General features: G+C 35.0%; 1 non-coding gene across 1 annotated transcript; it reads left to right on the top strand.

Annotated features, from left to right (window-relative positions):
• Nucleotides 1-8,886: 8,886 nt before the first annotated feature.
• On the top strand, nt 8,887-8,993 carry LOC111825510. Its single transcript, XR_002828692.1, has one exon. It is a non-coding gene; the product is annotated as a U6 spliceosomal RNA (small nuclear RNA).
• The last annotated feature ends 2,595 nt before the right edge of the window (nt 8,994-11,588 follow it).

Here is an 11,588-nt window from a genome sequence, read left to right as displayed (position 1 = left end):
AACTTAACAAAAGAAAGATAAACAACCCAATCAAAAAATGGACAACGGACCTAAACAGATACTTTTCGAAAGAGGACATAAGGAAGGCCAAGAGACATATGAAAACATGCTCAAAGTCACTAATCATCCGAGAGATGCAAACCAAAACGACAATGCAGTACCATCTCACACCTGTCAGAATGGCTATCATCAACAAATAACAAGTGCTGGCAAGAATGCAGAGAAAAAGGAACCCTCATGCACTGCTGGTGGGAATGCAGACTGGTGCAGCCACTGTGGAGAACAGTATGGAGTTTCCTCAAAAAACTAAAAATGAAATCCCATTTGACCCAGTGATCCCACGTCTAGGAATATATCCCAAGAAACTAGGCTTCTTTTTAAAAAAAATATCTTCCCATTCGCCCACCCACCCCCGTATTCCCTCTGAGATGGTTCCATGCTTCTATGTCACTGAGTCTATTTTGCTCATCAGTTTATTTTGTTTTTAGATTCTACATATGAGTGAGCATGTGATACTTGTCTTTTTCTCTGGCTTATTTCACTTAGCATAATAATCTCCAGGTCCCTCCATGCTGTCTCAAAGGATAAGAGATCCTTCTCTTTTGTTGCTGCATAGTACTTCATGTACCACAGCTTTTTTTTTTATCCTCTCATTTACTGATGGGAACTTGGGCTGTTTCCAGATCTTAGCTATTGTAAATTGCATTGTTATGAACATAGGGGTGCATACAGTCTTTCTGAATGGTGTTTGGGGTTTATTAGGATATATTCCTAGAAGTGGGATCACTGGGTTAAATGGCAGTTCCATTTTTTATTTGTTGAGGAAACTCCATACTGTTTTCTATAATGGCTACACCAGTCTGCATTCCCACCAGCAGTGTACTTGGATTCCATCTTCTCCACATCCTTGCTAGCACTTGTCATTTGTTATTTGTTGATGGTAGCCATTCTGACAAATAACCTCATTGTCATTTTAATTTGCATCTCTCTGATGATTAGTGACTTTGAGCATTTTTTCATATGTCTCTTGACCATCTGCATGTCCACTTTGGAGAAGTGCCTATTTAGGTCCTTTGCCCATTATTAATTGGATTGTTTGTCTTCCTTTTGTTAAGTTGTATGAGTTCCTTATATATTTTGGAAATTAAACTCTTATGAGATGTATCATTGACAAATATGTTCTTCAATACAGTAGGGAGCTCCCTTTTCATTTTGTTGAAGGTTTCTTTTGCTGTGCAGAAGCTTTTTTTATTTTGATGTAGTTCCACTTGTTTATTTTCTCTTTTGTTCCCCTTGCCCTAAGACAGTAATGGCAAACCTATGACACGTGTGTCAGAGGTGACACGCGAACTCATTTTTTTGGTTGATTTTTCTTTGTTAAATGGCATTTAAATATATAAAATAAATATCAAAAATATAAATCTTTGTTTTACTATGGTTGCAAATATCAAAAAATTTCTATATGTGACACGGCACCAGAGTTAAGTTAGGGTTTTTCAAAATGCTGACACGCCGAGCTCAAAAGGTTCGCCATCACTGCCCTAGGAGATGTATTGGCAAACATATCACTATGAGAAATGTCTGAGATTTTGCTGCCTATGGTTTCTTCTAGGATTTTTATGGTTTCACAACTTACATTTAAGCCTTTTATTCATTTTGATTTTATTCTTGTGTATGGTGTAAGTTGGTGGTCTAATTTTATTTTTTTGCATGTACCTGTCCAATTTTGCCAACACCATTTATTGAAGAGACTGTCTTAACTCTGTTGTATGCTCTTGCCTCTTTTGTCAAATATTAATTGAGCATAATGACTTGGGTTGATTTCTGGGGTCTCTGTTCTGTTCCATTGGTCTATATGCTTGTTTTTGTGCCATTACCAGGCTGTTTTGATTACAGTGTCTTTGTAGTATAACTTGATATCTATTATTGTGATCCCTCCAACTTTGTTCTTCTTTTGCAAGATGCTGCAGCTATTTGGGGTCTTTATTGGTTCCATGTAAATTTTTGAAGTATTTGTATTAGATCTGTGAAATATTCCATTGGTATTTTAATAGGGATTGCATTAAATCAATAGGTTGCTTTGGGCAGTATGGACACATTAATGATGTTAATTCTACTATCCATGAACATGGTATATTCTTCCACTTGTTTATATCTTCATTATCTCTTTTTTCAATATCCTATAATTTTCTGAGTACAGGTCTTTTACCTCCTTGATTAAGTTTATTCCTAAGTATCTTATTTTTGTTTTTGTTTTTTAGTTTCTCTTTTTGAGAATCCATTATTGGTGTATAAAAATGCCATCAATTTCTGGGTATTGTATCCTTCTACATTGCTGATTTAATTTGTTAAGTCTAGTAGTTTTTTGGTGGAGTCTTTAGGGTTTTCTATGTACAATGTCATTTCATCTCCGAATAATGGCAATTTTACTTTCCCCTTTCCAACTTGGATCCCTTATATGTTTTCTTCTTGTCTGATCACTGTGACTAAGACTTCCAGTACTATGTTGCATAAGAGTGGTGAAAGCAGATAACCCTGTCTTATTCCTGTTCTTTGGGAAAATGGTTTTAGTTTTTGTCCATTGAGTATGATGTTGGCTGTAGGTTTGTCATATATGGCCTTTATTATGTTGAGGTATGATCCCTCTATTCCCACTTTGCTGAGAGTTTTTATCAAAAATGGGTGTTGGAGTTTGTCAAATGCTTTTTCTGCGTCTATTGATATGATCATGTGATTTTTATCTTTCAATTTATTTATGTGATGTATCACATTTATTGATTTGCAAATATTGTACCAGCCAGCCTTGCATCCCTGGAATAAATCCCACTTGGTCATGGTGTATGATTTTTTTAATATAGTGCTAGATATGATTTGCTATTATTTTGTTGAAGATTTTAGCACCTATGTTCATCTGGGATCAATATCCTATAATTCTCTTTCTTTGTAGTGCCTTTATCTGGTTTTGGAATTAGGAAAATGCTGGCCTCATAAAAAGAGCTTGGAAGTGTTATTTCCTCTTGGATTTTTTTGAATAATTTGAGGATGGTGTTAGTTTTTCTTAGAATGTTTAGTAAAACTCCCGTGTGAAGCCATCCGGACCAGGGCTTTTGTGTCTTGGGAGGTTTATTATTATTATTATTATTATTATTATTATTATTATTACTGCTTTAATGTAATTTATTACTGCTTTTAATTTAATCACTTGTTATTGGCCTATTCAGGGTTTCTGATTCTTCCTGATTCAGTTTTTGAAGATTGTATTTCCTAGCAAATCATTCATAGAATGAAAAGGAGTAGGGACAGAAGTTAGACTTCTTTTTAATCATCACTGTTTGCCTTCATAAGCTATTTTAAGTTCTCTCATTCTAAAATTAAAGAAACCAATATTAAAACATTAACATATTTTATTATAATACTACTAGCTGTGACTTAAAAGCAAAAATAAAGTCTGCATTCATGAGGCTTTAATTCTGTGCCTTATTTTAGACAAATGTGTGTAAATTCAGACCCACAAGGATATGTCCTGCACAGGGGGACACTATATTTGTACCTGAAATTCCAAGGGTAGAACAGTACCTCTAAAATATTTCTGAAATATACCAGATCATATTTGTTTATATAAGCATTATTTTTGGAACTAAGACTGATACTTAATGGTACCACTTGGCTGTTGACCTAGTAGCCGGGATATACTAAAAATTAGTGCTAAGTTAATTTTTAAATGTTAGAGATGCTTAAGGCAGAATTGGTGTAACCTATTCTGACTTCAACATTTTTTCTTAGTATTTTGAGAATAGATGAGATAAATGCAGGATATCAGTAAATTGTCTTATCAATATTAAATATTTTCCATAAATTGAGATATAATCCTGCTCATTGGAGTCAAGGTCTTTCTTGCACAAAACATAGAACAGTTTGTGTTCCAGTGTATTTGGGTTAGGATTGGCTAACACATGTTGAAACCAGAGGTTTTAAGAAAGAAAAGACGTATAATTACCTTTTATGGGTAAGTAGTAATTAGTTAAAACATTATTAACTAAAAGTCATTGGATTAACTGCATTTGATGATATAATTGTATTTGATTACGTTGGATGATGTGAGGATAGTTAGTGGAGCCTGGTTTGATGTCAATGATAAGGAAAGAAATTGGTGTAGGTCAGTGATTTTAAGACTGAATTTCCAACAGCAGTAAAGTTCACACACACATAACAAATAAAAGTAGATATAGATTTGTCAACTTTTTATATTTCCATGTATGAACATTAAATTAAAATGTAAAAAAATCATTTCATACCATTATTTCATAAAAGAAATGATATTTTAAAAAATATTTTATTGATTTTTTTAACAGAGAGGAAGGGAGAGGGATAGAGAGTTAAAAACATCGATGAGAGAGAAACATCGATCAGCTGCCTCCTGCACACCCGCCACTGGGGATGTGCCCGCAACAGAGGTACATGCCCTTGACCAGAATCGAACCTGGGACCCTTCAGTCCACAGGCCGACACTCCATCCACTGAGCCAAACTGGTTAGGGAAAGAAATGATATTTTAAAATGGTAAGACAACAATCTCATAAAGGAACTATCCTTTAAATTTAAAAAAATATAGTTTATAAAAATTGTATTTTGCCATTATATTTTCATTTTTGCCTTTGACAAGTGAATAATGTGCCATGACTTCCGGTTGGGGACTACGGAAATAAATAATGATCTAATCTCATTCTTATTCAGACTTGAAGCTCCCAAGAAAAGTTCAATTGTACCTGATGATTAAAAACTAAGACCAACTCTGCATCAATATGCTGAGTATGATGTGAACTATTTGTATTTGGAGAGAACTATATACCAGCTGAGATTGAGTCCAGGTTTCCATCAGCAAATTAACACAAAGAATGAAAATAATTAGGACACTTACTCTCCCCCAAATAGAACTATTTGTATTTATTCAAAGATATAATCAAATGCCTCGAAGTGCTCCTGTATAAAAAGGCCCTGATAAGTATTTAATAAAAAAATATCTAAATAGTTTGGACAAGTTGCTTCACTTACCTATTTCACTTTGAAATGCACGTAGATCTACATTTCCACTGAAAAGTTTAAGTTATAAAGAATTTAAGCTCTTTTAAAACTTTTTATTATGAGATAATTTTAGATATAAAACTGTGAGAATAGTATAGAGTCCTCATATACCCTTCACCTGCCTTCCCTTAATGTTAACATCTTACATAACCATAGCACAGTTATCAAAATTAAGAAATTAACGTTTGTATAATTCTACTAACTAAACTGTAGGCTTTATTCCAATTTTACCAGTTTTTTTTCATTAATATCCTTGTTCTTTTTAAGGATATCTAATCCAGGATCCCACAATGCATTTAGTTATGTCTCCTTAGTTTCTATTACCCATAATAGTTCCTTAACATTTCCTTGTCTTTCATGACCCCAAGACTTTTGAGGAGAACTAGTTAGTTATCTGCAAAATGTCCCTCATTGTTTTCAGTTTTATTGAGAAATGATTGACATATAGAACTGTATAACTTTAAGGTATACAGAAAAATTGACTTGATTTAAATATATTGTGAAATGATTACCACAGTAAGTTTAGTTAACAAACATAAGCCTCAATTTGAGATTGTCTTTGTTTTCTCATGATTAGATTGATGTTATGCATTATTGGGAAGAATACCACAGGAATGATATTGTGTCCTTCTCAGTGCTTCATATCAAGGGGCACATGATGTCAATATGTCATATTAACTGGTGATGTTAATCTCTTTTTATTATAAAAAAACCTAACAAAATTTACCATGTTAACCATTTTTAAGGGAACAGTTCAGTAGTGTTAATCTTGATCACTTGACTAAGATAATACCTGCCAAGTTTCTTCACTGTAAAGTTGCTATTTTCCCTTTGTAATTAATAAATACATGAGAACAGACACTTTGAAACTATGCAAATATGTTTCTGCTTAAACTTTTGCTTATTAATTTTAGTATCCACTGCTGGATATTTCCTGTGGTATTTAACTGGTGATTTTCTATTTCCCTGATTCCTTTTACATTAATTAATTGAAATCTTTTGGTAAGGAAGACTTGTTACTTCTCCCCCATTTATTATTTATTTAGTTCTTTATATATGGACTCATGGATATTTACTCTATTATTTGAGTTATAATCTAATACTACCATTATTTATTTTGTTGTTCAAACCATTTTATCTAGGATGAAGAGCATATTTTGAGGCCTGGAATTATCAACATAAACACATTTTGATCAAAATTAGTATTTCTTTATAATACTATATGTTAGATGATTTTAAACAAGCATAGGTTTCTTTAATCCTGTTAAGGTTTATTTGTAATGATGTTTTAACTTTAAATGAAAATTACATTAACTTCATTTTAAATGTCCATATAGTCATAAAACTATTAAATAGATATCAAAATGTGAAAAATTTAAATTTTATTATGTAGACATATTTATACATTTATAAGATATATAATATAGATGTTATTTTAAAAAGATTTATATGCTGAAATTAGACATACAGATATATAAGAAATGGAATTGGTCTGGTTTTATTTAATTCTCCCCAAAATAAATATTTTGCTTTCTCTGTCATGTCTGTGTATTTTATTGTTATAGCTATTTTCTATTTAAGATGAGTTTGTCGTATTCTTGGGAGCAGAATTCATCTATATAATTCTCCCATATAAAGGTCTATTTTCTATAAAGTTGAAGTATATGACTATCAGAGACTTACTCTTCAACTAAAAAATTGACTTCATTTCCAAATCTATGTAATATTTTAAAATAATACCATTAAAGTATTGGTTATATTTAGTTAACACTTAAAATTAACATTAAAAAGTAAAAATAACAAGGGTTTTCTGGCTAAGTTGGTGAAGCAAGCATATACTCTGTGCACTGTTCTAGACATAGAAATTATAGATAACAATTAAAAACAGGAAAATTTAAAATGCAAAACCAGAAATGGAACAAACATAAAATGGTGAGCAGGGATAAAACCCTTGCATTGTTGGGCTACAGGATGGGAAGTTGGCATTGGTTGGCATTAGTTTGGTTCTTATGGGCTATCCGGAGAAAAATGTTCTTCATGAAAGATGGAGAATAAAAGTCAGGGTCAATGCTTAGAGCCAGGAGCTAAGATGTTCATAACAAAAGGTTGAAACACCACAGCCAAAAGATCCCTGAAGTTATACATTATAATAGGTTTCAGACCTATGGAGGTTTCAGACACAAACTAGGTACTGAACTTATAGTCAGCAGATTCAATGAAGTCAACTGTACTATCTTTAGTATCATGTTGCACCAGAAACCCAAATCACTGTTATAAGACCTGGTTCTAGACCATGTTTAGGTGGTCAAGTAGATGAACATGGGTGGGAAGAGCAAGTAAAAAGCCAACATTTTAAAAACAGTAGTATTCAAAATAAAACTTAAAGATGCTTGTAGAGATGAATTCAGGAGTTACATCAAAAAATGGACAATGAATTATGAAAGAATAAAAGAGAGACAAATAAAAATAGATAGATATCAATATAACCAATTAGAAATTTGAAAAATGAAACACAGTCATGTAACAAAACCTCAGCAGATGGGATAAAATTCAGCCTGGGCTCTATTGAAGAACAAATTAGTAAACTGGTATATAACTAAGAAATAGCACAGAACAAAAAGATAAATTATGAAAGAGTAGTAAACAATGTTACAGTCATCTATTGTTATGTGACAAACCACCCTAAAACTTAGTGGCATAAAACAGCCATTTTACTATGCTCATGAACTCTGTGGGTCAGGAATTCAGTGGGGGCGGGCATAGTAGGGATGGACTGTTTGTACTATGATGCCTCAGATAGAAAGGCTCAAAACTAGGGTGACATCTGACCATGGGCTACTATGTTCTGGAGGTAACTTCCCTTTCATGATTGATGCTGGCAGTCAATCAGAAACTTGCACGTGACCTTTCTATATGGTCTATGCTTCTTTACAACATGGTGGCTGGGGTCCAAGAGCAAATACCACTTCCATCATACTTTCTTGACTTTTTGGTTAAGCAGTCAGAGATCAGATTTAAGCAGAGGGGACGTAGGCCCTACATTTTGAATAGAGGAGTATCAAAAAACCTGGGACTCGGGTTTTAAAACTGTCACATAAGACCTGGAAGATAAGTTGAAAAATCCTAACATAGACCCAATAAAAGTTCCAGAAGAACAGAATGGAGGGAAAGGCAGAAAGAAGAAAAGGTAATAATGATTCTGGTTCTGGCCAAGATGGACTGCAGCTATCCTATTCCATGACCAGTCCTGGAAGAATCATAGTTTCTTATGGACTTCCTAACAAAGAAAAGGCCAGGACCAGATGGTGCACAAATGGCAGGATTTCCTTCTTTTTATGGCTGAGTGATATATATATTTCATTCATTCATTCATGTGTCCATGGACACTTAGGTTTTTTGACATCTTGGCTATTGTGAATAATGCTGCAATGAACATGAGGGTGCAAATATCTCTTCATGACAGTGATTTAATTTTCTTCAATCATATACACAGAAGTGGAATTGTTGGGTCATATAATTTTTCTATTTTTAATTTTTTGAGGAACATCCATACTTTTTTTCATAATGGCTGCACCAATTTACATTCTTACCAAGAGGATACAAGGTTTCCTTTTAAGAGTCATTTAGACTTAACATTTGTTTGTAGAAGTTAACAGGACTATGTAGATAAATTCATTTTTCTATAGTATAACCACTCATAATAGCATTTATGAAACACCATAATGTTCCAAGACACTAGACTGAACATTCCATAAGCATTGTTTCATGTAACCCCTTACAACTTCATGAATAAGATCACATCATTGTGCTCGCTTTGGCAGCACCTATACTAAAATTGGAACGATATAGAAAAGCTTAGCATGGCCCCTGCACAAGGATGGCATGCAAATTCATGAAGTGTTCCTTTTTTTAATATTAGTAATGGATCAAACTAGTTGTATATCTGTATATCCCTTAAATGAATGTTAAGTCTAATAAAAACATTAATAAAAGATAACATCATTATATCCCTTTTTCAGATGAGGAAACTGAAGTTTGGAGAGATTCAGTAACTTTTAAAATACTACATATATGAAGTAGCAGAGCCAGGACTTGAATATGAGATTTCCAGACACAAAAGCCTGTGCTCTTAACCACCATTTTATGGTATCTCCTTAAGATGTTGTTAATAGAACAAACGGTTCATACACGCACCTACTCCAGCTGCAGGGCTCTCATTAAAATTGAGTATTAGAGGCCTGGCCAGATGGCTCAGCTGGTTGGAGTATCCTCCCATATACCAAAAGGTTGCAGGTTCAAGTTCCAGTCAGAGCACATACCTAGGTTGCAGGTTTGATCCCCAGTTGGGGCAGGTATGGGAGGTAACCTATTGATGTTTCTCTCTCACAATGATGTTTCTCTCTCTCTAAAATCAATAAAAACATGTCCTCGAACAAGGATTTTTTTAAAAAATGAGTATTAGATATATGAGCCAAATTCAAACCGGTCTTTGTCACCTCATACAGGAGCCTGTGCTATTGACTGACTGACGGAGAGACTGCATTCGACAATGTTCCCATCTTTTGAGAAAAATTTATTTCTTGCAAAGTCAGAAATACTTCAGCTGTAGTAGAAAATAATTTCAATGGGTCTGTGTTTAAGTTGGTACCAAAAAAATTCAGCTTCACGCAAACCTCACCTCCTCTGGTAATCTTTCCTGATGCCCCATTTCTGTTTTTACTTACATATCCCTTTGAGGACCTCACAGTGCCTGTGCAAATCTCTGCCTTAGCACTTATCACTAACTACCGTAATTGTAGCTTTACTTGAGTCTCCCTTCTAGGCTGTAACCTCTTGAGGAATAGGCACCAGGCTTTATTCAATTTTATATCCCCAATGCCTTTCCCAGTGCCTGAATATAATCTGGATTAAACACCTGCCAATAAATTTGTAAATTCAATGAATGCATAGCCAAATGACTGACCTACCTGAAATGGAAGAAATCCAATTCAAGATACTCTCAAAGGAAACTGTACAGCTATGATATTATGATAATCACATAATTGATAATAGGATAATAAAATCATACACTAATTAATTATTGTTTTGTTCACATTGGCTAACCTAAAAGCCATAGAGGTAATGAATCTATCAGGAGGTAAGTAATGTGCCACTAGACGACGTGACTACGAACAGACTTTGACTGTCTGAGGGAAAGCGCTGTAGACACCAGGTTTTCAGTGCGGACGCCTGGTGGTGCTACAGGCTAAAAAGTAGGAGGAGGAGCCCTGCGTTTCTTGCAGACTCCATCTTAGAAAAGACAAATCCGAAGGCTGCCAGCGATAGACGGGGCTTGGAAAACGTCGGCAGCGAGCCCATGTTTGACCTTTCTGCCAGTGAATGGGACTAGAAGTAAGCTGACGATCTCTCTCTTACAAGGCTTTCGAAGGCTTCTTTTATTAAGACAACGTACTCAGAGGATATTCAGGAAATCGTGCGAGAGAAAATCTGGCAGAAGAGGCAGTGGTGAGTTTTTCTTTCTTCCTGGGCGTAGCGCAGATGGCCCGGGAAGAGGAAAGCTACATTTATGGTCAGAATTTTTGCAGGTTTGGCGCTGGCGGCGGAGAGGGGAGCGTCTGCGTGGCAGCCGGAGGATAGGGGAGAGCAGGGTGGTTTCCAAAGAGCTCAAAGAACAGGTTACACCCAGCCGCAGAAGAGCCTTTGCTCCCGATCAGGAAACCAGACTCATGTGCGCTCTGCAAGTATTGCCTGCAAACGTTTGTTTTATTAGAAAAATCTGAGATGATCACCCTTGGAAAATTTCGTTTGAACATTCCAGAATGTGCACTGGGGACATGCATGGGATTTGGGTGAATTTTTAATAATTGGAAACTACACAATCAGTTTCATTTCCAGTTTCACAAAAATGAGCGATGTAATCATGGCGTAAATAATTTGCCCATCTGTGGGGGGAAATCGCTGGATGAAGAACAACCCAAGGTAAGTTTAACTCTCGTGGAAAGGAATGGTAGATATCCACACTTGTCTGGGACCTCCTAAGGTCCAAATCGTGACAGTCAGTGACAACATGAAGATTTTGTCTCAATAAGTGAGAAACGGCTCGATGAACTCTCCAGGCTCACTGAATCCTCCAACCTCTGGAAAGTACTCGCCGAGTATTTTAAATGCTACTGATATCTGTGCATTATAAAGCGCCCATGCAAGAAAATTACCAGGCAGTTTCAAGGCTATGTGGCAAATTCTCAGGCAATTCGCTTTGGAAATAGTTTCAGAAATATCTTTCTTCATGTGAAGGATGTTGGATGACAAGCCCATTGAATGTCATTTTGATACCTATCTGCTCATCCTGGAGTACCTCTAGAAACAGACTTCACCTCCTTAAGGATTGTCATCTCAGCATTCTGGAATAAAAAGAAAATGCCTTGATCCTTCCAGAATTTTTTTCATTGAATGTTAAAAATTGTTTATATTTTGCCAACCTAGTGCAATACAGAGATGAGGGAGATA

This window comes from Myotis lucifugus, unplaced genomic scaffold (genome assembly GCF_000147115.1).
Source record: "Myotis lucifugus unplaced genomic scaffold, Myoluc2.0 scaffold_28, whole genome shotgun sequence".
NCBI lineage: Eukaryota > Metazoa > Chordata > Mammalia > Chiroptera > Vespertilionidae > Myotis > Myotis lucifugus.
This window is presented reverse-complemented; position numbering and strand designations above follow the sequence as displayed.